The 26232-nt window shown below is 35.6% G+C and overlaps 1 protein-coding gene and 1 long non-coding RNA gene across 5 annotated transcripts in view; one reads left to right on the top strand and one right to left on the bottom strand.

Moving 5' to 3' along the window:
* Positions 1-17343, top strand: part of LOC125611837 — a 26918-nt gene extending 9575 nt beyond the window's left edge. Inside the window, exons 2-3 of the long non-coding RNA XR_007342071.1 lie at positions 14745-14755; positions 17332-17343. This is a non-coding gene — a long non-coding RNA (uncharacterized LOC125611837). The remainder of the gene's footprint in view (positions 1-14744; positions 14756-17331) is intronic.
* Positions 1-26232, bottom strand: part of Ctnna2 (catenin alpha 2) — a 992415-nt gene that overhangs the window by 949611 nt on the left and 16572 nt on the right. The window lies entirely within an intron of this gene.

Here is a 26232-nt window from a genome sequence, read left to right as displayed (position 1 = left end):
TATATATATATATATATATATATATATCAGCAATGAGATAAAGCCATGTATTTGTGTTTTTTTAATAAACTACAGAGCAATGGCATAATTGCAAAGCCATAAATAGTTTTTCAGTCAATGTCAGCATAGATCTTTTCTTAAGAGAAGAACAAGTGCCCGATTTTAATATTACCTACAGGGTTTCTCCACTCTCTTAACCAGAATCCTAAGTCCATTAATATTTTGAGAAGAAATATGCATTATCCTTAGCCATAAAATTAGGCGATATTGGTTTCTTACAGTTGGAATCAATACTAATTACACACTTCCAGTTCTCTCCATTATACAATGCCTTCTGTTAGAGCACTGGACAACTATTTCTTTTGTTTTTCTTCAGCTAAAAGTAAATTGTAAAGAAATCAATTCAGTTTGGATACTGGATTCATGACATTTATTGTTTTTTCATGTTTTCTATCACATAAAAGGAGCTCATTATTCAACTAATCCACATACATACAACTAAAAACAAGTCACTGACAATATCCCAGCTGTTATTTTTAAATATACAAGTACTGTCCTATCCCAGATACTTAAAAATAAGAAAACCAATGCTAATATATTCTGTCAACAACTAGAATTATCCCAAACAGCAGTAGCCAAAGTTAGTTGATAAATGCATCCTATGCTCCAGATGGAACTCAAACTCAACTGCAAATGACATACAGAAACTGTGAAAAACACACAATAACATACATAACTCTCAGAACCAGGTATTTTTAGAACCTTATGATCATTTCTTGAATTTTTAAGTTTTGACTGTCAATTACAAAAAGTGTCAAGGAAAAACCTGACCTGAGTGTACTGAAGTATTTTTGTGGCATTAGCAACCCTAAGTCTTCTCTTATTGACATTTCCTTTTTGTATCTTTGATCTGCCATCTTGAAAGTAAACATGAGACTGTTTTTACTAGACAGTACTTTATAAAAATATTCCCTATTTATCAATATGGGATTCTCATTTACACAATGATTGACTCTAGGGTCATGCCACTTAGAAATGTCTTACCCACTCTTTTCTGTCCTATGAGTTCTTCAAAAAGTGGTGCATTCATGGACTAGGCAACAGTAGACAGAGGAGTCAACATGACACACATAAACGGAAGTTACAGAGTAGGCGCCACACAGCAAAGACGGAAGATGAGGGGTTTGGAGTTCAGCCTGTATTTCTCCTTAAAGTGAAATGTTGCCATCTCTCAAACAAACCAAACTTGACCCACAAGGCCCAGCTCAATAACTTCTTTGAGAAGCTCTTCCCATACAAATCACTGACATTTTACGAACTACAGTGGAAGTAAAGGTGTCAAATTTATCTGAATATACAGTTTGTCTGAATGTGATTCAGGAAGCACATGCATCAGATCACACTGGGTGATTTTAAAATTACAAATTATCACCCCAGATTTACCAAACAAGAAATTCAGGAAATGATACCCTGCAACCTGCATTTAAATGAGCCCCTAGAGTGATTCCCTTCAAGTTTAGGAACTACTAAAATTTAAGAACTGATCTATGCATGTTTGAAGTTCAATAGTTGGTGGCTGAATTATCACTTAAGGCCACAAAATAGAATAATATTTCCAAAAGGGGAAAATACAATCATAAAGATTAAATGTGGCCTATTAGAAAATTAAATACAAAAACAGAAGAAAAGTCAGTTTCAAGAAAGTAGATATATTATAATAAAAGTGGATATAATCACACAAAGAATAGACCATAAAAGGAATTAGATACTCAGAAGAAATGCTAGAAGCACACACACACACACAAACACACGTATACACAAAGAGAAAGAAAAACTAATATTAAGATAAAAATGAGTGTGTTCTATTATAAAAGATGAATGGTCACTCATTTATTTACAAATTCACACAAACAGTATTACTGTGCTTAGATGCTAAAAGAAGTCATTGAAGAAAATGTTTTCTTATTTTGTATTAACAGGGGAAAAGAAACAAAACAGTTCTTTCTAGATAAGTTGAATTTTTATTTCTTTTTTTTTTAAGGCACAAAAATCACTACACTTCATTGTTTCCCATTCCCTTTTATAGTCTTAATATAGTACTATATATTACTTGATTCCCCCTAAAGAGCTAAAATCTAAAATCTATTTTTATACTTTGAACAACTCAAATACATGAAAATCCATGTTTATATTTTTAAAAGATAATGATAACCCTTTATTTTAAAATTTATTTTAAGGGATTCAAAAAAGAATGATGAAGTATATTCTTATATTGGAAAGTCAAGCAAACACGACACATACAATATGTTGTTGACAAGTATAATAATTAGCCAGACGCAGTGCTGCAAGCCTAATAATCCCAGTGGCTCAGGAGGCTGAGGCAGGAAGATTGGAAGTACAAGGCTGGTCTCAGCAATTTAGCAAGATCCCAAGCAACTAAGAGACCCTGTCTCAAAATAAAATCTAAAAAGGCCTGGGGATGTGGCTCAGTGGTTAAGTGCCCCTAGGTTCAATCCCTGCTACCAAAACAAACAAACAAGTATAATAATTAGTCCTACAATAAAGAAAAACTGGGAAAACAGTAAATATCTAAGCAATGAAAAATTAAGCAAAATCTTCAAAAGGAAATCCAATACAATAACATTCAAAATGGTAAGTCATTTGGAAGAATATTTAATGGCATGGGCACATATTAATGATATAAAACAAATTAATTTTTTTATCTCAGTCATGGTAAAATTTTGTATAGGAAAATATTAGAATAAATCAACATTTCAGGTAATCATCTTAATTTTATTGTCTGCTTTCTGAATTTTTGTTTGGATATTTCAGATTTTCTAAAATGTATGTTTATTTATATGATGAAAAAATAAACAGAAAAAAGAAAAAACCCCAGGATAATTATATCCTTTTCATATTTTCCAAAAAGTTCACTTTTCATTAGGATATTTTTATTTTTCTCCATATTTCCTTAAAAATAACAAGTTTATTAGAACAGATTTAAATTAAGAAAATAACGACTTTTCAAGTTGTATTCTTTTTCACTTGATTATATTTGCTTTAATGTTGGTGATTATTGTTAATGATCATGAGTAAGTGATTTCTAAAATTCTGTTTTTATTTCCTAGAGAAATATGTTTCCTATTGACTTTCCATGGTGCTAAGGCTAATGGGTGCATTAGTGATAGTTGAATAATTATGCCTTTCGGGAACCCAACTGGGGACTAGGAATTTTGTTAATTTTTAAGGAACATGGGCTTGGCCAAGAGGCTTTGGATGCCCATCACCTTGCAGAACATACTTTTTAAAAGAACTTTTCATTATAGAAAACAGGTATTTGTTTAGTTCCTAAATGTGTACATGGAGAAAATTGAATTTGTTCTTTTGAGTTGTGAATTAATTTGCCAGCCTTGTGCTTGTTTATCTTTCACTGTGCATACACATTCTCTTAGTTTGCCTACAAAAAGAAAGCATTTTAGCTTCAGATAACAGAATCCCCTATGGCATAGGAGATATGCATGCAATGTGAGATTCTATCTCTCAGCATCTAGGACAGAAAGCCAAGACTCAGAACTGCAAAATCTTAGTGAGTCCTATATTGCTTTCAAATTGCATTTATCCTAAGTTTAGACTAGAAATAATATGGCATTTCTTCTCAAAATAGTAGCAAAAAATACATTAAGCATTTACTATGTGCCAAGCACTAAGAGGTTCCAGGCATTATCTCATGTGTTCTCAGTATTTCTTCTGGCACTTAAGAAGTAGAAAACCCATTCCTTTTAAAAAAAGATAAAGGTCATTTAAAAAAATTAATCTTTGTTCCCTGCATTCTTCCTAAGTTTGCCTTCTCTTTTTTCCTCCATGTTACATACATATGTACACACACATACCTGTCTATTTACTTGAACAATGTATTTTATTGATCAGAAATGTTTGTCTTTTAAAAAAAAAATTTATCGGGACTACAAATGGATGGAAGAGTATTAAGGGTGGAAAGTGCTCAGAAACATGAATATGGCGGCTTGTCTGATAGCACAGAATGCTTTTGTGCTATCATTTATGTAAGCTATGCTGAACTAAATCAAGCCAAAAATACTTGTTCTGTGATTCAGCCTTGGCCCACAGTGGGCCTTCACTCCATTTCACTTCCTCATCTTTATTGCATTTTAACATAGTAGACGTAGAATAAGAAGGGTCCTCGGCCAGAAACAACATGCTCTTCCTAAGAACAACCCATTAGGCTGCATCTCTGCAAGCACCTTCTCCATTTGCTCACTGAACCCAAGCATTTGCCATCCTAGTCTGTGCAGAAAGAAGTTCTTGCTTCTTCAGAGTATGAGCAGAGGAGTATATTTCATTTACATATATTCTAATTTTCAGCTTTTTATCTATTGATACGACTCTTAAAATGTTGGCCAAAAAATGTGAGAAAACTTGTTTACAGCCTTGATTTTGAGGGTAGAAAGGGAAATATGAATTACAAAGTAATGCAAAAAAATGAAAATGAAACATCTTGAAACCAGAATTAACCTCCAAAGTGTAAGTAAACAGAACATGACAGAGACAGAACTAAATACGTGATCCAAAGTCAAAAGAATTAGTCACAAAACTCAGCTTCAATCAACTAAATGCAAATTGTCCAAAACCCCTGTGTTGATGTATCAGTTTAAGCCAAAAAAAAATTAGTATTTTCAAATTAAGATTATAGAGATCAGGAAAGAATCCACTATGGAATGCACAAGTGGGAGACATAAGGCACCGAAATTATTAAGCCATGAATATTGAAACAGGGCTTCATTTATTAATTCATGCATTTTTAAGCCTATTAAGAGATCAAACTAACTTCAAAAATCAGTTTTATTTTCTTCCAAAATGATGTTTTACTGTAGAAGTCACCAGTGAGAAGAAACTTAAACTATTTGTATTTGATGGTTTTAACTACCAGATATTTGATCCTATACATATACCAACACTTAAGTTATTTTTCATTTAATTCATTTAACAATTACTATCATTAGACTGATGTCAGTTAGCTGGAAGACTACAGGATCCCCTATGCTTCCCATTACCAAATCAAGGAAGCAATAGCTATGATTTTATTGTATTGCTTGACGGACACTTCAATAGGATTTGCAGTAGGGATTTGACAGAGGAACAGAGACCAAGAATGGCAAGAAGGGATCAACCTGGGCACAGTGGTAGTCACTGTAATCCCAGCTACTAGGGAGCGTTGAGGCAGAAGGATACCCGTTAAAGGTCACAATGGGCAACTTATTGAGACCATGTCTCAAAATAAAAACTAAAAAGGGGTAGGGACGTAACTCAGTGGTAGAATGCCTCTGGGCTGAATCATCAGTACTGAGGGGGAAAAAGGTGTTAAAGTAACAGCATTTACATCCCATCTCCCTATTTGAGATCAAACTTGAACCCAAAGGGAATTAACAGAGCATAAATGAGTAAGAGGGAGGCCCCTCAGTAGTCCCCACTAATGCCAATGAAATCTAAGTGTTTGCTCTTCAGAAGCCTGCAGCCCACATACCCTGAACCTAGTTTGGAGAGTTTCCAGGGAATACATACTACTGCACTATCCCAGAGAAAACGTTTAGCCCCATTGTGACTTCCTTTACCCAAGCTCCTGCTACATAAAGCCATCTTGAGAGTGTATTCATCCTTAGCCTGGAAGCAGCCATTCCCGCACACCCACTCCTGGGAATCAGCTGGGCAACCCACCCTGAGCAGCTCTACCCACCCAGGTCCTGCAAAGGCCCATATAACCTTCAGGCACTGGAAGTTGCCCTACCTAGCACTCCAAAAACAGATTAGAACAAGCAAATGAAAGAATTTCTGACCCTAAAGACAGGTCTTTTCAAATAACTTAACAAAAATTAAAAAAAATTAAAAGAAAACCTACAAGAGGTACATATTCAATGCAATCATCATCAAAATGCCAATGGCATCCTTTACAGAAACAAAATAATCATCATAAAATTCATATGGAATGGACAAAAGACCCTCCAAAGCTAAAGTAACTTTGAACAGAAGGAACGAAGTAGGAGACATTGAAATACCTGACTTTAAAATATACTACTAAGCTATTATGACTGAAACTGCATGGTACTGGCATAAAAAAAGTGACACACAGATCAATGCAACAGAGAACTCATAAATAAATCCACACATCTGCATGCAATTGATCTTCAACCAAGGTGACAAAAACATACATATTTGTCACTATATTCAAAAATATTAACTTAAAATGGACCTGACATCTAAATAAAAGAACTACTAGAAAATAAAATAAATAACAAAATAAGTAAATAAATAAGAAAATAAATAAATAAATAAACATTTTAAGATATTACTATAGACAATTATTTTGGGGGAAAATCCCCAAAACAACAGATAATAAAAGCAAATGGGATAATATTAGACAAATGAGCTTGCATTAGGAAAAACTCAACAGCACAAAGAAACAACCTGAAAAATGGGAGAAAATGTTCATAAAATCCCTCCAACTAGAGATCAATATCCATAATATATAAGCAGCTCAAAATACTCATCAGGAAAAATACAATCTGATTTAAAAATGAAAAAAAAAAGATCTACATACACATTTCAAAAGATATACAAATGACCAACAAGTACCTCAGAATGCTCACCATCACTAATCATCATGGCAATGTAAATCAAAACCACAGTAAGACATCACTTGGCCCTGGTTAGCATGGCTATAATCAATAAGGAAAAAGATAACAAATGATGGTGAGGATACACAGAAAGGGAAACACTTATGTACTATGGATGGAAATGTAAGTTACTGCAGCCATCACGGAAAACAGGCTGGGGGATCCTCAAAAAATTAAAATAAAATGCCCATATGACCCAACTATCCCATTACTGGCTAAACATAAAAAGAAAATTAAGTAAGTATATGAGAGAGATGCCTGAACTTTTATATTTATTGCAGTGCTATTCACAGTAGCTCATAAATGGACTCAAACAAGGTCCCCAATCATGGATGAATGAATTAAAGAAAATTACACACACACGCACACGAAGAGAATATTATTCAGCCACAAAAAGGAATGAAATCATATCATTTGCAACAACATGGGTGGAATTAAAGGACATTTTGTTAAGTGAAATAAACTAGGAATAGAATTACCACATGTTCTCACCTACATGTGGAAGCCAAAAAAAGCTGGTTTTATAGAAGTAGAGAGAACAGTGGTCACTAGCTGAGAGTGATCACCAGCTGCTAGGAAGGTTATCAGGAAGGGGAATAGAGGGAGGTCTGAGAATGGCTACCAAAATACAGTTTGATAGAAGGAATCAATTCTGAATCAATTCTGACTGTAATTAACACAAATTATTTTATGTTTTATGAAACTGGAATAAAAAAGTTAGAAGGTTCCCACTGTTAGGTGTGTGGGAGACCTTGCCTTTTGGTTTTATTTCCCCCATGGGGGCAGCGGGGAGGTTCTCCTCATTGAAGTTTTCACCTGGCAAGAAGAACATCATGTAATCCCTTACCCCTCCCCCTCCTCTGCAAAGGGCACCAAAGTCAAAAGTTTTCTCCACCAATCCCCACAGGGTATGGTGTCTGCTTGCAAATCCTGCATCTGTCCTTTTTTCATTCTGTGATCTAGTCCTGAGTCACCCTGCCAATCAGCACCCACCAAGTCGCCAATCAACCCTTCTTAAGCTGATGCTCTCTGCTCTCTTCTGCAGCTCTCTTCTTCTCCCTTTCTGCCCTCTTCCTCTCCTTTTCTTCCCCTTTGGGCACCCTCCTCCCCCAATAGAATCTCTTGGTTGAGTTGCCATCATCTCAGGTGAATCACTCCACTAGCCTTTCACCCACTGCATAGAAAGGAACATTGTTTAGGAATCTGGAAAAACTAATTTCTCTGATCTGATCATCATACATTGTACATATGCATTAATTTATCACTCTGTAGTCCAGAAATATGTACAAATATTATCTGCCAATTAAAAATGCATTTTTAAGAATTTAAAAAAAAAATAAGTACTGGTCTTATTATCCCATGCTTAAAATAGTTCCCAAAAGGGCAACACCAAATAAAGTTGAAATTGTTAAATAGTTCAAAACTTATTAATACCTCTTAATGTGATCAGGATCTGTCAGTAGATCTTAAGGTCTTTCCTGCAAGGTCACCACACCTGGTACTACACAACCACACACCCTTTTCACTTGGTGTCCTAGGATTGGCAATTTGAGGGTGGAAGTTGCAGATTCTGCATCTGTCCTTTTCTCATTCTGTGATCTAGTCCTCCTAATTAACTCTTCCACATCCCCTCTTCTACTTCACTGGGAACTTTCAGCTTCACGGATCTGATAAAACCTTTTACAAATCTAGAAAAGCACAGCAGCCAAGATGCTACACTGTACATTAAAAAATAAACCTATAATCTGTATTATTGTTGCTGCATCTATAATCTGAAATAGCAGGTAGTTTTTTGTCACTTAACTTGGTAATAATGTGCCATTCATTTTCAATAGACATCTTTTTTGTTTTTATCTTTTTTACTAGAAGGTGAAATTGTGGGAAGCATTATATAAATACTGGCTTACTAGTGTCTGAGAGGTACATTTCCTTTATGAGCAAAGTTAAGTAGGACATTATGTTGACAGAAGAAAGGAATATTCAAGGAGCAAGTCCTCATTCCCAAAAACCTGGATTCAAAAGCATACTGAACATTAATAATGTAATAGTGGTGCACTTCGCCTTTTGAATATAGTCCTTAGAGCTCTGAGGCTGATTTTAAAAGGGACATTTCCTCCTCCCCTTTCTTCTTTTTCTCCCCTTCCCTAACAGGATTAGGGAGACAGGGTTATCTTTGCTCCCCATCTTAGGCCTAGTTATCTGTCCTTGAGCATGCACTCACCGGAGTAAAGGATGGCACCAGAAAATCTAGGAAGTAACCATCTCCCAAAATAACAAGTGAATTTCAACACCCCATAAGAGCACCCCTGGGACACCCTACCCCCCAAGTCAGGGCACACCTGGAATGTGGCCTTGAATTCATTAAAAACAAACAAACAAAAACCCTCTGATCCCCCTAATGGGCAGAATCATAGCTTCTGGGACAAAAATTCTCTGTGCCTCCTTTTTACTAGCAAAGCAATAAACCTTCTTTTTTTCCTTTTTCTCAAAACCATGTCCTTGTTATTGAATTGGCATTAGGGACAAGGTTGGAGCTTTCAATAACAATAAGAAATGTTATACTTTTATTCAGTGTTGTAGATGTGTAAGCAGAAAAGGTGGTAAGCATTCAGAAAACTAACAATTTGAAAACATGTGAAAGAAACAAATTATCTAAAGCACTGATGTTCAAATATCTTAAAATCACTAAACTATCCAAAGTCCACCTGCTAGACAAAAACACGGAACGAGATTCCATGATTTTTCAAAATGACAGAAAAGAGAAAAATGTTCAGGATTTTACTGTTATGGATTTTAGTTGGTATATAGAATAATATATAGTTAATTAAAATACTACAAATTTTGCATTAAAGCTTAATCATCCTTTTCTATAGTTTTCATGGATGTGCCTAATTTGCTGTACAAATGTGAATATATTAATAAATGTCTTCTAGAAATAGCACAATATCCAGGAACCGCTCAGTGTGCTAAGATTGATTATACTTCTACATGAACAGTTAGCAATAAAATAACTGACTATTAACATACAAAGGCATAATTCATTTTCATGTCAAAGAATAATAGGACATGGAATGATGAACTATAATTTCATTCTGAGAATTTACTTTTTAGATACCTTCCCAACGTAAAGGTTTGGATTTAACCCATTCCTGCCAAATGACATTATGTAAAGACCTACAGATTCTCATTTATTTAAGAACAAATAATTCAACAGGCTCCCAGTGAGTTTAAATTGGAGGACTGTTTATTCAAAAGAATTCCAAATAAATGCTCAATGACAGGTGGGGGTTGGGACCCTCCAGGAAAAAGCAAAGTATTGGAAATTCATTTGAAATAACATGTCTATCTAACTCTCTTAACATGAATACAAAGACACACCATGGGGTGGGAAGAAAAAAGAAAATGTCAAATGTTCTTGCCTTAATGATCTCCCAGGAGCACACAAAAGCCAAACATTTGTGAAGGCCTAAGAAAGACTACATCATGAACTACTAGAGTTAGTACATTCTGAGCTACTCCAGTGTGTATATTATCAGATTTATAGAATATGGTTACTTTATCTTAAAATCCACATACGAAATATAGACAAAGTTAGACCTATTTGTTTTCTAAGTGGTTTGTATGGGGAAAAATAAGAACAAGAAACTCTGCTTTAGGGTTTGCATAGTAAAGAAATTCAAGTGACCTTTTCAGTTTTTAGGAGTCTTTGCTTCTTCCCTCAGATTCCTTCTTGAGGATCCTTTCTGATCAAGGGAGGGGGGGAAAGACCTCCAAATATAAGGTCTCAATCCATTCCTGCATCTCTGCAGGTTTCTGTAGAAGAGCATTTTCATTTGGGGGTTCCCAACTTTCAGCCAAAGAGTTTGCTAATATGACAATGAAAACTGTCTTTGGAATCCTAATCCAGGCGGTCTTGCTTATTTTGTGCTTAATTTGCTGTGCAAACCTGAACCTAAGGGGACACAGTGATTTCATTATGATGAAAGCACTACACAAACAGTATTAGAATTTAACAGAGTTTAAAGGAGATAATTGCACTGATAAACACTTCCAAAGATGACCAGTTAGGAGAGAGAAAAGAGAGGGAAGGAGGGTGGAAAGGAGAGGGAGGGAGAGGTGAGGGGAGGGAGAGAGAGAAGAAAACTTCCTGTGGCAGCTTTGCCTAAAGTAAGGCCTTCTCAATGCAAATTCTCTAATATCAAATACAGCCTTCTCTACACATTAAGAATAAAATAAAATGAATTAAAATAAAATTGTTATCACAGAAAACCCTCTTCATTAGCAAGACATCCTTCAGGTCATGCATTAGAGAACTCCTTTGTAGTAATCAGACTCCACAAAACACAATGGGTCAAAAATGGGTGAGTCATAAACTTCTTAGCTAGGAAGAGGTAGTGGCTTTTGATTTTTTTTTTCATTTTTCATGACTGAATTTTAATTTAGGGTGTCGTCATTGATAAGGAGCTAACACAGGAGGAAGTGAAATTAAGGGAATAGAGTGCACCCCCCCACTAGCTGCATATATTCTTATTAAAAAAAAAGTAATTTATCTATGACTATTCTGGCCCTACCCTGGCTTAAGTCAATATGATAAGTCAACATTCCTGACAAACAACCTGCTATCCTTTAAGCTATTCACTCAAACCAAAGGAATTTAAGACTCCTTCCTAATGATAAAAACACAAGTTACCCTGAAGGGGGTCTTTAATGACCTTTATACAGAACAAAGATTCCAGGACTCAGGAAGACAGGATAAGTAAAAGCAAAGTCTACAGATTATAAATAAGCAAAGGCCAAGGGCCTAGAGTTGCCTTTAGATCTTTAGCATGTTATTATAATAGTAAAATCTGCACCCCACCATGGGTTTTGCTTGGGTACCTGTGGGTAAGACCAGGTTTTGTAAGGGTAAAAGAAATTGAAGTTAAAGCGTAAAAGTTAAAGGGTAAGAGACCGGGTGTTGTAAAAGTTTCTAAGCTGCAAGGTCTGAGTTAAAATGTAAAGGAGGTATTGTTAGGTTTCTATGCTACCTGCAAAACCTGAAATTTCTGTAGCTGTTAAGACAATGCTTAGAACCGCCCAGTAAACATTTCCCCTGATTGTCTGGTTGTTTAATAACTGAAGGGGTCTGTGTGGTTGCACGTAGGCCTTGCAGGGCCTGAACCAATCAGTTTGAATGTGTACTCTCCTTAGGAATGACCTATCACTCCAGCCTGACCTGTTCCCGCCAATGAATGAACTAATCATGTTTAGGAGTTGTTGTTCAATTTTCCCGCGCCTCATGATGATTTGTTCTGATGTATACAAAGCCCTCCGCCCTCCCCAAAAAGTGTACTTAAGCAGTGCTCAGCCCCTGCTCGGGGCTCTGGGCTGCTTTCCCTTCTTGAGTGGGCACGGAGCCCCAGCATGCTGGTTCAATAAATCCCCTTCTGCCAATTGCATGAGTGGTCACTTGGTGGTCTCTTTCTCCGACGTTTCGCGGGACCCTTACAGTTTCAGCAGGGACTTGAAAATTTGAGGCAGTTCTACTCTCTATCAAAAGTTTAAAGGTGGGGCTGGGGATGTGGCTCTAGCGGTAGCATGCTCTCCTGGCATACTTGGGGCGCTGGGTTCGATCCTCAGCACCACATAAAAATAAAAAACTAAAGATGTTGTGTCCACCGAAAACTAAAAAATAAATATTTAAAAAAAAAAATTCTCTCTCTTAAAAAAAAAAGAAAAGATTAAAGGTAATGCCTGGACAGGACTCTGGAAACTTCCCTAAGACCCCCAATAAAACTGGGAAAAAAGAAGCACATTGTCACTCTGTCCTCTGAGAAGACCCACTCTCTCTCTAGAGTGTCTTTTCCCCCCTCCTTTCACTTCTAATGGAGTTTGCTATACTTTTTGGAATTTGCTATACTTTTACTGTTTGTTTTTTTTTTCTGCAATTTTCTCATCCAAAAGCACAGGAGACAAGAACACAATGCAGTCTACTATAACAATCATCATTCAGATTTCCAAGGAGAAAAACCCTGAACTACCCTCATTTATAGGTTCACCCAATGCATGAGTTTAAATTGGAGGAATTTTTTTTTTTTTCAAAAAGAACCCCAAACAAATGTTTAATGGAAAAAAAAATCAGGAAAAGGCAAAATATGAGAAATTTACTGCTATTCTCAAACATTATAATTCTTCACAAAACTTTTATTAACTTCTTTTACTTCCTCTTTGCTAACAGCTAACTTTGTCTTGTTTTTCTAATATGTTCTGATGTCCCCTGACAAGTCTTAAATTTAAGACACTCGGCTTTTGTAGAATCTCATTAATCTTGATTTCTTCTTCTCACAGGCCTATCATTTGAAATTGCTGTCTAATTTCTTTTCTTTTTCAATTTGGTTGCTTCATCACTAGAAATAATGACCTTGAGAATCAAGTCTGAGGATGAGTGGTATAGGTTTTACTCTGTGAATCACCCAACCTGCACATCACAGCAGCTTTTTGATTTGACCACACAATGCCATAGTGCAGAAGGAAACTTCTAGTTTGATTACTGAACGTTCTGTTGTTTTTAGTTGATTTTTGTTTCCTAGAAATCTGAAGAATTATCACATTGTTTGAATTAACACATTCTCATTGTGTGTCAGAATCACAGAACCAAACATCTGGATGTCTCCAGTGCAAATCAGGCTGCACAAAGACATAACTTGTCTATCTCTGCCTGTTTTAGGAAAGAATTAGTGGCACCCAAGAGAAGGGGGCATCAGATGTTTGCAGCTTCTGTTGGTAATAGATAGTAATAGTATTTATCATTGATTTTCCTCAACTGGAATTAAGAGACAGAGAATTCTGAAAGCAAAAATTTAAATACCGGAATTCAGGAGTAGGATATTAATTATGGGGCTGACAACTCCACACATTCTAGAAAATGTTGGCTCAGTCTCTAAAGCTGCTCACATTTATGGAAGCTTAGATCTAAGGCATTTTAAAGGAACAGGTTTTGTCTCATCAAAGAAGTCAATAAGTATTAAAAAAAAAAAAAAAAGCCCAGAGTAATTTCCTAAAGATCACTTGTTTATTAGCAGGGAATCAAAACTTAGACCAAAATGTTCTTATGTTTAGGTTCTTCTGTAGAGCACCTCCCAAGGACTTTCCAAGCCCTGGTTTAGGATGTCTCCAATGTATGGACCTTCCTTTGTTCTCAGTTCCTCATCCTGTCTACACAACTACATTTCTGAAGAAATTACTCTCCACAGACAGACCCACTGAATCCTACCATATCTTCTCATGTTTATTTACTTAACACTGACTATAAAGAGGTAGGCTTGTTCTTTTGGGAAAGTTGAAGCATCATTGTTCACCCAGACCTGAGTTGCAGTAAAGCATGCAATCCTGCAGAAGAAGCCCTGAAATACACTGAAGATAAGAGGTGTCTGTGGACAGGAAAGGGGGTTACATGGAGAAGAGCAAACTTGGCTAAACATGAATGGGAAGTAGGAATGGAGACATCACACAGACTCTAAAACCGGTACTTTTTCCAAAAATTGAGTTATAGTTCCAATTTACCACTACTCACACAGACAAAATATTTAAAATTTCAATTTTAAACTAAATTATCAGGGAACACTAAACAAAAGGTATCCCTGAAACCTCTTTCTGCTCTAAATCTAAGCCCTGAACAGAAGTCCACCTCCATCCTCTGTGTACCATTTCCTTGCTATTGGCCTTAAACTTCTGATCACTTAATCACTTTCAGTTCCTTTACAAACATCTGTAGAAGGAAAGAATTAAGTGAACCCTTCCTTTTTCATTTGAATTTAGGAAGTCTCAATACAAGGTGGTCAAAGGACAAAACTAGAGCTTTAATTCTGAGAGACAGCAATTTTGTATTTCTTCTATTTGGGAAAATTAGGAATTACATAAATTAACAAATATCCTTCAAAGAAAAAAAAAGTAAATGTGACATTGATTTCACTGTCAATAGATAATTCCTATCCTCAGGTCATGTCAAAGTGGCTCAGCTAGTTTCAGGAGACAGATAAACCTATAAAGGGAGACCATAAGAATAATACATTTTTATAGGTTGTAAGTATGTCCAGGGAAATTCATTCATCACACATGCACTTTGAGAAAGAGTTCCAAAGTTTGTGGTGACATTGGCTTTCAATGCATAACCACAACTGGTTCAAAGATGATCTCAATCCGTTGAGAAAGATCTAAACTGAAGCGTCATAAAATCAAGGTAATGAGGTACTGTTGGCTGAGAGAATGTGTCTCATGCTTAAGTGGCCAAAATAGAAAAGTTTGATTCCGTGGGTCCTCAGGTGGTAGGTCCTCAGATATGCACCAAAAATTCATTTCAATAATGTGTGCCACAGAGATTGCTGGTCTTCCCACAATACCCATTATGTGTTTCCTCCTTTTAAGTAATAGAACCATGACGTTGATGCCTTTATTGCAGCAAGGCTTAGCTATGTGACTTTGTGCTTGCCAATTAGATGGGAATAGAAAGGATAAGTCTAATATCTAGATTTTACCCTTTGAAGAAAAGGCCACACCTGCATTTTTTTTTCACCTCTAATGATTTGAAACCTGAATAGGGTGGTGAGGAGTGACTAAAAACTACAAAGATCAGCATGAATCCCAGAGAATGGTGGATGGCAAGATATATAAGCAACACAGTGGATCCCTGAACCCCTGAGCTAGTTTGAGGAAAGCAGCAACCTACCCCCTCGTTAATCGACTTTGGACTTTTACATAAGTGAAAAATATATTTTGACCTTCTATAAGAGACTGTTATTCCGATCTACGTTATAATAATAAAGAAGTTAGAGGAGAAATGGTAGTTGCTGCTGCAACAAGTATACTCAAAATTTCAGTGGCTTACGAACAAACAGCATTTTGAACATAATCAAAACTTGATGTCCCTTCCTGTTTCATATTTAGACCCTCTGTCTGAAGTGGGTACTCTCAGCTCAGGGTTCAGGTTTCCAAGCTTCTTCCATCTTTAGTCTCTACCAGCTTCAACATGGGGTTTTGGCACTATCTTCATCTGCATGAAGCCTTAAAAAGGCAAAAGCCAATGGGGACACATGGGAGGCTTTCCTGGGCTGGGACTGGGAGGGATACGCATCCCATCCCTCGTGCTCAATGTCTGCATCTACTTGCAGGTAAAGTTGGGGAAAGTAGTGAAGTTCTGAACACAAAGAATAAAAACGGGTATGTAACCAGTTCCCTGGTTTCTGCCACAGCATTCAGACCAGGTAGAACTACTGTAGAAAGCTTTCTGCAAAATTAACGTTATTCTTCTTTGGATTTTTTTATTGTAGAAGTTATTCCTCTCCACTTAGATCTTGGCAGATACATCAATTAGCCACCTTACAACCTATCTCAGATTCTATGTAAAAAAAATTTAAAGTGATATCAGAAAAATCTATCTCAGCATTATCAAGCATTACCCAGATTAGTGTAGTTAAATATCTATGACTTTCTGAACAGTCATTAAAATTCTAGGAAGCATACACAAACTACAATAACCAGATTCCATGGTTTCTGAGTATGTGACAGAATAGTGAAAAGCTGACAATGAATAGAATGGAACAAATAATGCAAATTAAAATATTAAAGAGAATCCCATGACATTAAAGTCAGCCATAAATTCTATTAACAAACTGTCTACCTATTGATAAAGACTAGTTTTCAAAAGAAAATAAAATTGGCATTCTTTTCATATCAGTCTACCAAAGTGATATGACATGAGCCACACTGAATTAAAAAAAATATGTTCCTCAATTAATATTTTAATATTTTATAATGTTTGTCTATGTTAAATTTTTAGACACTTTATTAAATCACACTGCCTGTCCTTCCTGGGAAAGATGCCCATGTGAAGAATAAACTTTGGAAACCATTTAAAACTGTGCAAATCACCAAAATATTCCAAAATTTTTAATAGTTGGAGGAAAATCATTTTTTCCATGCTTGAATAAGTCAGTTAACAGGATTTTTGTCTCATCTCTATACAAAATTCCCTAGGGGATGAAAACAAGCTTGAGAAGTTTCAGTCAACAGTGTAAATTGGGAATTCGTGTTAAATAAGCCATTGAAAACGGCAGTTTAGAACAAAATTACCATCTCAGCCATTACCATAGGGCTCCATAGCACATTTACAAAAATAGCTATATTTTGTAATAACATCATATTCAAGTTATTTATACATTTTTTCATTTTTAAACTTAACTAACATGCTACAGGAGACCTTTTAAAAATCAAGCATATTTTCCATTCTCCCTTTCTTTTTTTTAAGCCTAAGAAATAATATGACAACAATTACCAACACTGTTGGGATCATAAAGCACAAAATTACTAGTAAAAAAATTGACCAGTAAAAATGATATTTCCCCAATCCCATTAATTAAAAAAAAAAAAAAAAACACTTTTTAGGACTGTGACTGTAGCTCAATGGCAGAACATTTGCCTAGCATGTGTGAGGCACTGGGTTCGATCCTCAGCACCACATAAAAAACAAGTAAAATAAAGGCATGCTGTCCATCTACAACTATAAAAATAATTGTTTTAAAAATACACTTTTCAAAGATAGTATAATCTAATAAATAATTGCAATTAAGTGGTTCCAGAAAACTGCATGCTAGCCCTCCTGTGCTTGGAGTCCTACCTTGGTGAAGAGAGGCAATAAGACTGAGAGCAAGACAGAGTCCCATTTCTCCAGAGGAGGGCACTTATTGTGTCAGTAAAAATATTCATCATTTAAGTCACTCAACCGAAATTTATTAAATCGTCATTACATTGCCATGCCAACAGAAGGATTTTCAGAGCATGGAATTTGTGGTCTTATGAGTCAGAAACACAACATAAACATGCATACATACTTAGAAACACACAGCATGCACTTAATGCCAGGAATTAAATCATGTGGGATGATACCTGAAAGGGGAACTGCAGGACTCCCTGGGAGTAAAGTGGAAAACTAGCCAGTTACCTGGGTGTCAGAAAAACTAAAGAAAGCAGCATCTAAGAACTAAAGGATGCACAGGTGCTAGTCAGCATATGGCAAGTGAAGAGGAGAGAATTCCCAAGAACATGTAAAATGAGACACCACAGAGTTACAGAGATTAAGAGAAGTACTTTTTGGATTGAGAGTAGGAATAAAGGCAGATGGCAAAAGAGAGAGAGCAAAGAAGAAACACAAATGAGGAAAGACCTTGTAGAAGAACTTGAACTTAAATTGTTCAAAAAATTATTCTGGAAAAACAAGACTAACAATATCTCCATCTCTTCTTTCTCACATTGCTATAAAAAAACCTCTTGAAACACAAAATTCAGCACTATCTAGAACTTACAAATTAGCAATAAAAGCAACTGTGTTTTCAGAGTTGGCACAATAAGAATAATTTTTTTTTTGTATAAAGATGGTCCAAATATTGCATGGGACACAATTATAAAACACAATAATTTGTTATTTGTCTGATATTCAAATTTACCTGAGACTATTGAACTTTAATTTGCGAAATATTGCAACTAGGGTCAAGAAGTAGTCAGGGGAAGATTTATTTGAATACACAACTAAGTGCCACAGAAGTGATAATTGCTATGTCTGTTACCTGTATTCAGATGCCAGGTTGGATAAAAGGAAGTTCATAATGTTTTAAAAATCTTTGACAAAGATTATTTTGCCCAACATTGTATTTAAGGCCCATAAATGCCTTTGATTAGTACTCATTGAGAAGAAAGCTGCCACTAAATAGGAGGGTCAGCAAGATTATTTTTCATAAAGAAAACATATATTATTTAGAGTCAATGTGAAAAGATGCATTAATTTTCTCTACATAAATGTATACAGACAACACACAAACACACAAACAAACACAGAGAATATGTATGTATTTAATGTGAAACACATTGATTTTTCTCTGGGTTACACATATATGTATGGAATATCTATAGAATATATATGCATTCTATGCCTTTTTAAAAAAAACTGTTTTAATTAGTTATACATAACAGTAGAATGTATTTATGCACTTTGATATATCATACATAGATGAGACATAATTTCTCATTTTTCTGAGTATACATGTTGTAGAATCACACTGGTCATGTAGTCACATATATACATAAAATAATAATATCTGTTTCATTCTACTATTCTTCCTATCCCCATCCTCTCCCTTCACTTCCCTCTACCTAATTTAAGATAACTGTATTATTTCTAATGCCCCACCCCCTGCCTTACTGTGAATTAGTACCCGTATATTAGAGGAAACATTAGGCCTTTGTTTTTTTGGGATTGGCTTATTTCACTTAGCATGATATTCTCCAACTCCATCCATTTACTGGCAAATGCCATAATTTCATTCTTCTTTAAAACTGAGTAATATCCCATTGAATATATATACTACATTTTCTTTATCCACTTATCTATTGAAGGACACCTAGGTTGGTTCCATAGTTTAGCTATTGTGCATTGAGCTGCTATCAACATTGATGTGGCTGCATTACTGTAGTATGCTGATTTTAAGTCCTTTGGGTATAAACCAAGGAGTGGGATAGCGTGTTCAAATGGTGGCTCCATTCCAAGTTTTCTGAGGCATCTCTATACTGCTTTCCAAAGTGGTCGTACCAATTTGCAGTCCCACCAACAATGTATGAGTGTACCTTTCTCGCCACATCGTCACCAACATTTATTGTTGCCTGTGCCTTTTTTTATGAAGATAAAAGATTACAGATTTAAATATATGAAAACAAAATGTACTTGCTTAGTTTGGCCACTGGGTATTAAAACACTGATATATATTCTTAAAAAGCTAATGAATATTTTTATCCTTGAAATCCCACAACAAACAATCGTTAAAATTGTCAACATCTTCATAAAACAAATACTGCAACATATAATTACTCTTAACTACTAACTAGTTTTAGAATAATGAGGCAGGCAAAAGAAAATACACACATTGCAACTTTTTAAGGAAAGGGTTTAATAATTAAACAACGATTAACAAATATATTCCATGTGTAAGACACTGGAGATAAATACGTGAACTAGACTGACATTTTCCTCATCCTCATGGAGCTTCCTATCTACTGTAGAAGTCATAGAAAATATACACAAAACCTTAAGACCATTACAAATGGTGGTAAGTTCTCTGAAAGTAATAGTAAAACATACAGGAGTTGCAGCAGAAGTCATGTGTTATTTTATTTATTTTTTTTAAAAGGTAATCAGGAATGTTCTCTGTGAAACCAGGGAAATGATCCATAAAAGCTGAAAAATGTAAGGGTGTCAGTCCAGGCAACAGAAGAATGGAGTTAGCCCATGCAAAGGGAGCAACATTTGCAATGCTTAAAAATTTAAAAGGACTCTGAGGCCAGAACATGGAAACTGAAGGCCAACCAGCATTGGACAATTGTTAGGATGCAAATTAAGACACAGGAGATTTCATTCTATCCTAAAAATACAGTCAATTGTAGGTTCCTATACACAGGAATGATATGACCAAATTATGCATAGTATTCAGTGACTATTCGGGTTACTGTATAGAGAATACACAGGCAGGCAACAGAAGCAGGACTGGTACATTATTTGAGAAGTGACTATATTCGTCATAATGAGAGAGGGCTTGGGGCTCAGGACTTCAGCAGCAGAGCTGGAGAGAGGTGAGCAGCTCTGAGAATACAAGAAGCAAGGAGAATCCTTAGGTATGAGAATAGGGATCATCTCAGTGACCTGAAGATGTAAAGTTCAGTGTTGCCTGCATACTTATGATACGGAAAGCCACGAGGATGGGTAGAATCACTGGTGGAGAAAAGGCAGCAGAAAGAAAATAAGAATACCAGGTCTAGACACTGAACAACATGAACATGTAAAGCCTACACAGAGACACATGGTAAAGCAAAGTCAGAAGGCCCAGACACTGGGGTATGAAAGAAACCCCATCACAGTAATGCCCAAGCCACGGTATCCATGTCAGAGGAATGACTGAGAGTTTTGTTTTCAGAATGAAAGAAAAATTTCTGGTTAGATTTCCCATTGCTTTCACTGGCCTTCCCTCCTTAATTATGTGAAAACAAAGCTTACCTTTTCTTCTTTCTACGGGAAGACAAGAAACTAAAGGGAGGTATGCTGACATGCCCCTATCCTTTAGCTCAGATATCAGACAAGCTTTAATTACTTTGCCAGTTGAGGGCTTCCTGAGTAAAAGTAATTCTGTCACTTTGCTAGGCATTCTCATGCTTGGTATAATGGATTTTTTGGTCTCTTGTTCAGATAAGATTTCTATACTGTCCAATATCGTTAGGAATGATTTTGCTACCTAACCTCCCTCAATTTGTTCCTTGAAATTTTTGAATTAGCATGCATAAGATTTCACTAATTATCTTATTTCAAGCACATAAAAAAACCATTATTCTTCTCTGACATGACTTTCATTTATAAACTTAATTTTAAATTCCATTTTTTTTATTGAAAATGGTGGCTAAATATTCACTGAAATGAAAAATACACAAGAAGGAAAACAGTTCAGGCCTGCTTTTTCTGCTAACCAGAATAAAAGAGTTTTCGCTAAGCTGGGGTGTACATATGCATTAGCCATATAATAGGGAAAATGTGTTTTTAGTTTAACTTTTTTCCTTGGACTGTGAAATTTGTTTAGGCCATGTATGCATGTCAGCAAACAGCAGGTTTGAACCAGAATTAGGCGATGGAAACAAGAAAAGATACCACACCTTCACTGTAGGAATCCATGCTTTCCTCTTTTGCTTCTTTTTCCTCTAGCTATTTAATATAGTGAGTTGTTTCCTTCTCACCCTTAATTTATTTCCTCCTCTCTTCCCTTTTCACTCTACACATTCTCTGTGGTGGATGTACTAGAAATTTCATTATTTTCAGTCTATGTTTCCCTTAAAAGATTCAGAGAAACTCCACCTAACTCAACCTAGAAGTTTTGTTATATGATTTAAATCTCTCTTTTTCCACCTCTAAGAAAATAATATTGACAGTATTACATTGAAGCAAGGAGTTTTTGAAAACTGCTGGAAGTACCTAGGATGACAGGAGGCACTTAGCAGCTACACAAGAAGCATTAGCATCCTCTTCTCTTCAGAGGTTCTGAATTATTTGTGGTCAGTTGCATGTTCTTGGAGAAGATCTCCTCCCACTCCCGAGGCAAGAGCAGTGAGGACTTTGAAGTACTGACAAGAATCCAATGAAAACAATTTAGAAAAGACAGTTCATCATCTTGGACTAAAACCCTCAGTGAGCCCCACAGTATTACTTATAGGAGAAAGTGGAATAGATGAAAGTAAAGTAAAGATGAAAACTCAAAACTCTTTCCAAAATTAAAATCAGGAAAATAATAAACTGAGTAGTTTATTTTTTCAGAATATAAATATATACAGAACACACTCATTTCATAGTACTTGAGACATTTATCTTCTATGAAGTGGAATTTATTTTATTTGCACTAATGAAATAGTGTATTTAAACTAGGAATTTTTGAAAGTAAATACCAAAGTTAGTTGTGTTGAAAAACCAGCCTCTATCTCAGAGCAAAGCCTGTCCAAGGAAGGGACATGACCTTTGTCCTTGGAAAGACCCACAGAGCCTCCGAGGCACATTCCCACCCTGCTAAGCCTCCTAGGCACATTCCCACCTGCTGCTCCAGGTGTCCCTGACTCAGTCAGGCTAGGTGGGGATCCATTGCAACCCCCTAGCAGCCACCAATCAGCATGAGACAGGGAAATACCTGGGATGCCAGATGACCCTCCCAGTAGTTTATGGTGGTTGATAACATGTTGGGAAATCATGTAGTTCAGCAGTACACCCCTCTTGGCTTAAACCAATCAGTTCAAATGAATACCCCTTTTGTACTGACCAATCACCCCTACCCAACTTGTTCCCGCCAGTGAATGTGCTAATCATGTTTTAGAGTTGTTATTTGATTTTCCCGTGGTGTGTGATGATTTGCTAAGGGATGCTATGATGTTTGTGAAGTCCCTGCCCTCTCCAAAAAATGTATAAAAATGCTGCAAACCCTGGGCTCGGGGCCTCTCAGCGTCACCAGTTGCTGTGTGTGTGTGCGGAGGATCGAGCTAGCTTGCAATAAACACCTCTTTGCTGCTTACATCGATCTTGGTCTCTGGTGGTCTTTTGGGGGTCCCGAAAATAATAACAGTGTCATTATTAAGGAAGTTAGTTCCTAACCCATCTTAATGCTTAAATCCTCCACTTTGGTTTCCTGGGATAATAAGAAAAGAGGAAAGGCATGTGCTGCCTGGACCATGGTGTACTCCACAGCTGTGATTTGTAGTCCTTGGTCCTAACTAAGGTGGGGAGAGAAGTGATGTGTCACATGGCTCAGAGTGGTGTGCATGTGCCAAACAGGAAAGGCTTTATACTTGTGCAGTCACCACCCACGAAGGTCACATGCAATGATTTCATCCAGCAAAACCACATCATCCATCAAATTGAAGTTCTTTTTGTTTTTTGTACTTATGTTGTAAAATTATTTATGGCTAAGCATAGGTACTTTACATAGTGCCACACTGACACTAGTGTTAGCCCATTTTGAGATTTGGGACTTCTTTTTCCTTCTGTTTAAAAGGGCTCTGTTCATTAATCAAGTTTCAAAACATGGCCAACACAGCTGGCCATATAACAGACAGAGCATCACTCCCATCTGGTGGCAGACATTAAAACACTGAGCATAATCCCCAAACAGAAATTAATCTAACTCCAGACTACATACCAGTTGATTAAACTCCTATTTCAGAAGTGGCAAACAATAACTGCCAAATGATCTACCACATGACCTCAATTTGAAGAAATATGTTTAATATAATAACCACTTGAGGTATATGTCTCTTCTGTGAAAACAGCAAATTAAGAAATGTTCATATTAAAGGATAAAAACATAAGTAAAACAATATAAAATTTTAGTCTTTCAATTAAACAATAACATGCGATAAAGGTAAATTAGCTGTATTCAAACCCTATTATTAACATATGTGTGTGAAAAAAAATTGTATATATTTATTTATTTATTGGTACTAGGGATTGAACCCAAGGACACTTAACCACAGAGCCACATCTCCAGCCCTTTTTAATTTTTGAGATCCGGTCTTGCTAAATTGCAGTGACTGGCTTTGAACTTATGATCCTCCTGCCTCAGCCTCCTAAGCTACTGGGATTACAGGCACACATCATCATACCCAGCACATGCATACATATGTGTGTGTGTGTGTGTGTGTGTATTTAAGAGGAAAAGATGGGAAAGTTCTAAAGGGACTTATGGTATTGAGATGGTGCATTCACCCCCTCCCCCCAAATTCTTTTAAATACACATAAGATTCTGGGAGTGGTGGCACATGCCTATAATTCCAATGACTCTGGAGGCTGAGGCAGGAGGATTGTAAATTCAAAGCCAACCTCAGCAACTTAATGTGTACCCCTGGATAAACCCAGATAAGATGAAACTCTTATATGCAAGAAAAAATATCTGAAAATGAAAATGGAAACTAGTATGAATAGTTAAGTAAATAAAAATGGGGGACAGTACATTATTGTGTTACCATGGAAACCACCCAAATGTATTAATCATTGAATCTCATGAATAAACCATAAATTAAGGTGCTTCTCAATATTCTCTGGATAGATGGGAAAAGGGTACAGTAAGAAATCATCATAAACTTTGATTCCTTTGGCAAATTTCTACCTGAAATGTTATGTTTTGTCAATCATAAAGGATTAACAAAAAGGCAAGGAAAACTGGCCAGATCTCAGAAGTTCTTTCATTTCATTTCATTTATTTCTGGAATCACTCTTTAGTTATATATCCCCTGATTTTAAATCTAAACCTCCAGTTTTCCTGATTTTAAAAACACCAAGGGAATTAAGTATTATTGGGAGTCACAAAAAGATAACTCCTTTTGTAACAAATCAGTAAGGAAAGAAAGGAAAAATCAAGTACTCTTTTAAATTATAAAACTAAATCTAAAAATTCGAAAGAGCACAAATTTCTACTCATTAAGCATTTGAGATCATTATTAACTTTTTAAGTATAATTTTAAAAGGTTCAACTGTGGAATTCACTAGGGTCTAACTTCATAGGGGCATCCACAGACGTCACTCAAAATAAGACTGGAAATGATTAAAGAGAGTTTCTCCTCTCAGTAGGTTTCTATCAGGCCAATTTAGGGCAGTTCATTAAATATCAATGAGATTATTTTAGCAGATCCTTGGTGTTATTTCTTAGTGGTAGATTCACCTTTCTATATAGAAATATGGAAGAAAATTCCAGCAAATTCTATTTTGTCCCATTGTGTTTCATTAGATTACTAATGATAAAGGTTAAATGCTCAATATCTTTAGAGGTTTCTGCTTTTCATTGTCTTTGATTAACTGTAATAAGCAAATTATTCATTTTATAAATCCCTATTAAACTTTTTATTCCACAGAAAATATCAAAATGAACATTAGGCATGGCACCATGTTCTAGTAAGTAGAAAGACATTACTATCAAGTAGTGAAGAATTTAGTACTAAGAGTAAACCTGGATCACTGTAAGCATGGTGTTAAGAATTTCTATGGCCTTTTGGAACTCAGTCTCATTTAACCCTTAAGTAATATTATGAGTTATAAATTATTATCTATATTTTACATGCCTGTAATCCCAGTGATTCTTTCTCGAGAGTGATGTAGTAGGATCACAAGTTTGAGATCAACCTTGACAATGTCATGAGACCATGTCTCATAATAAAAATGTTTTAAAAAATGTAGATGTAATTCAGTGGTAAAGCACTGCTGTATTAAATTTCCAGTACTAAAAACAAACAAACTGACTGATTCTTATTCTTAAGAGTTTTCTAATAAAAATGACTATAAAATTCTATTAGCTGGCTTTTTTAGTATCTGATGGTATAATCAGTTGATATCTTGAACAATTTTTAATTGTGACATATCATAGGCCACCAATATATTCTTTTATAATCTTATTTTGTTACAAATATATTAATTCTTTGATATCCTGTTCTGAGCTAGCTATTAATATTTTATGTACTTCGTTTTACATTTAAACTTAGAAATGAGATAGAATCATCATTGTCCATTAAAGAAAAAGATTTTTAAAGTATCTCAAATTTTAACATTAAAGTTGTAATTGTCAAAAAATGTATTGTGAGTTCTTCATATTTTTCTGTAGTTAAACAGTTTTAATAACATTGAACTTATCCATTCTTTTAAACGTCTGATAATATTCAGCTATGTATCCACCATATCTTTATACAGCTTACCAATATTTATATGGCCTTATTTGAGTTTCCTATTTACTCTTGTAAACCTTTGGGTAATTTAATTTTTTAAGAACTCACTCCTTCCTTTGGGTGTGCACATTTCATCAATGTAGATAACATGTAATGTTCTATAGTGTTTCTTTGTGTCTCTCTTATTCTTGAACTTATTGCTTCTTTCTCATCATAATTTCATATCTTCTTTTTGCTATACATTTTCCATAATTCATTCTTTGAAAAGTTTTCATTGGCCATTTAAAGAAGAATC

This window comes from Marmota marmota, unplaced genomic scaffold, assembly GCF_001458135.2.
Source record: "Marmota marmota marmota unplaced genomic scaffold, marMar, whole genome shotgun sequence".
Taxonomy (NCBI): Eukaryota; Metazoa; Chordata; class Mammalia; order Rodentia; family Sciuridae; genus Marmota; species Marmota marmota.
This window is presented reverse-complemented; position numbering and strand designations above follow the sequence as displayed.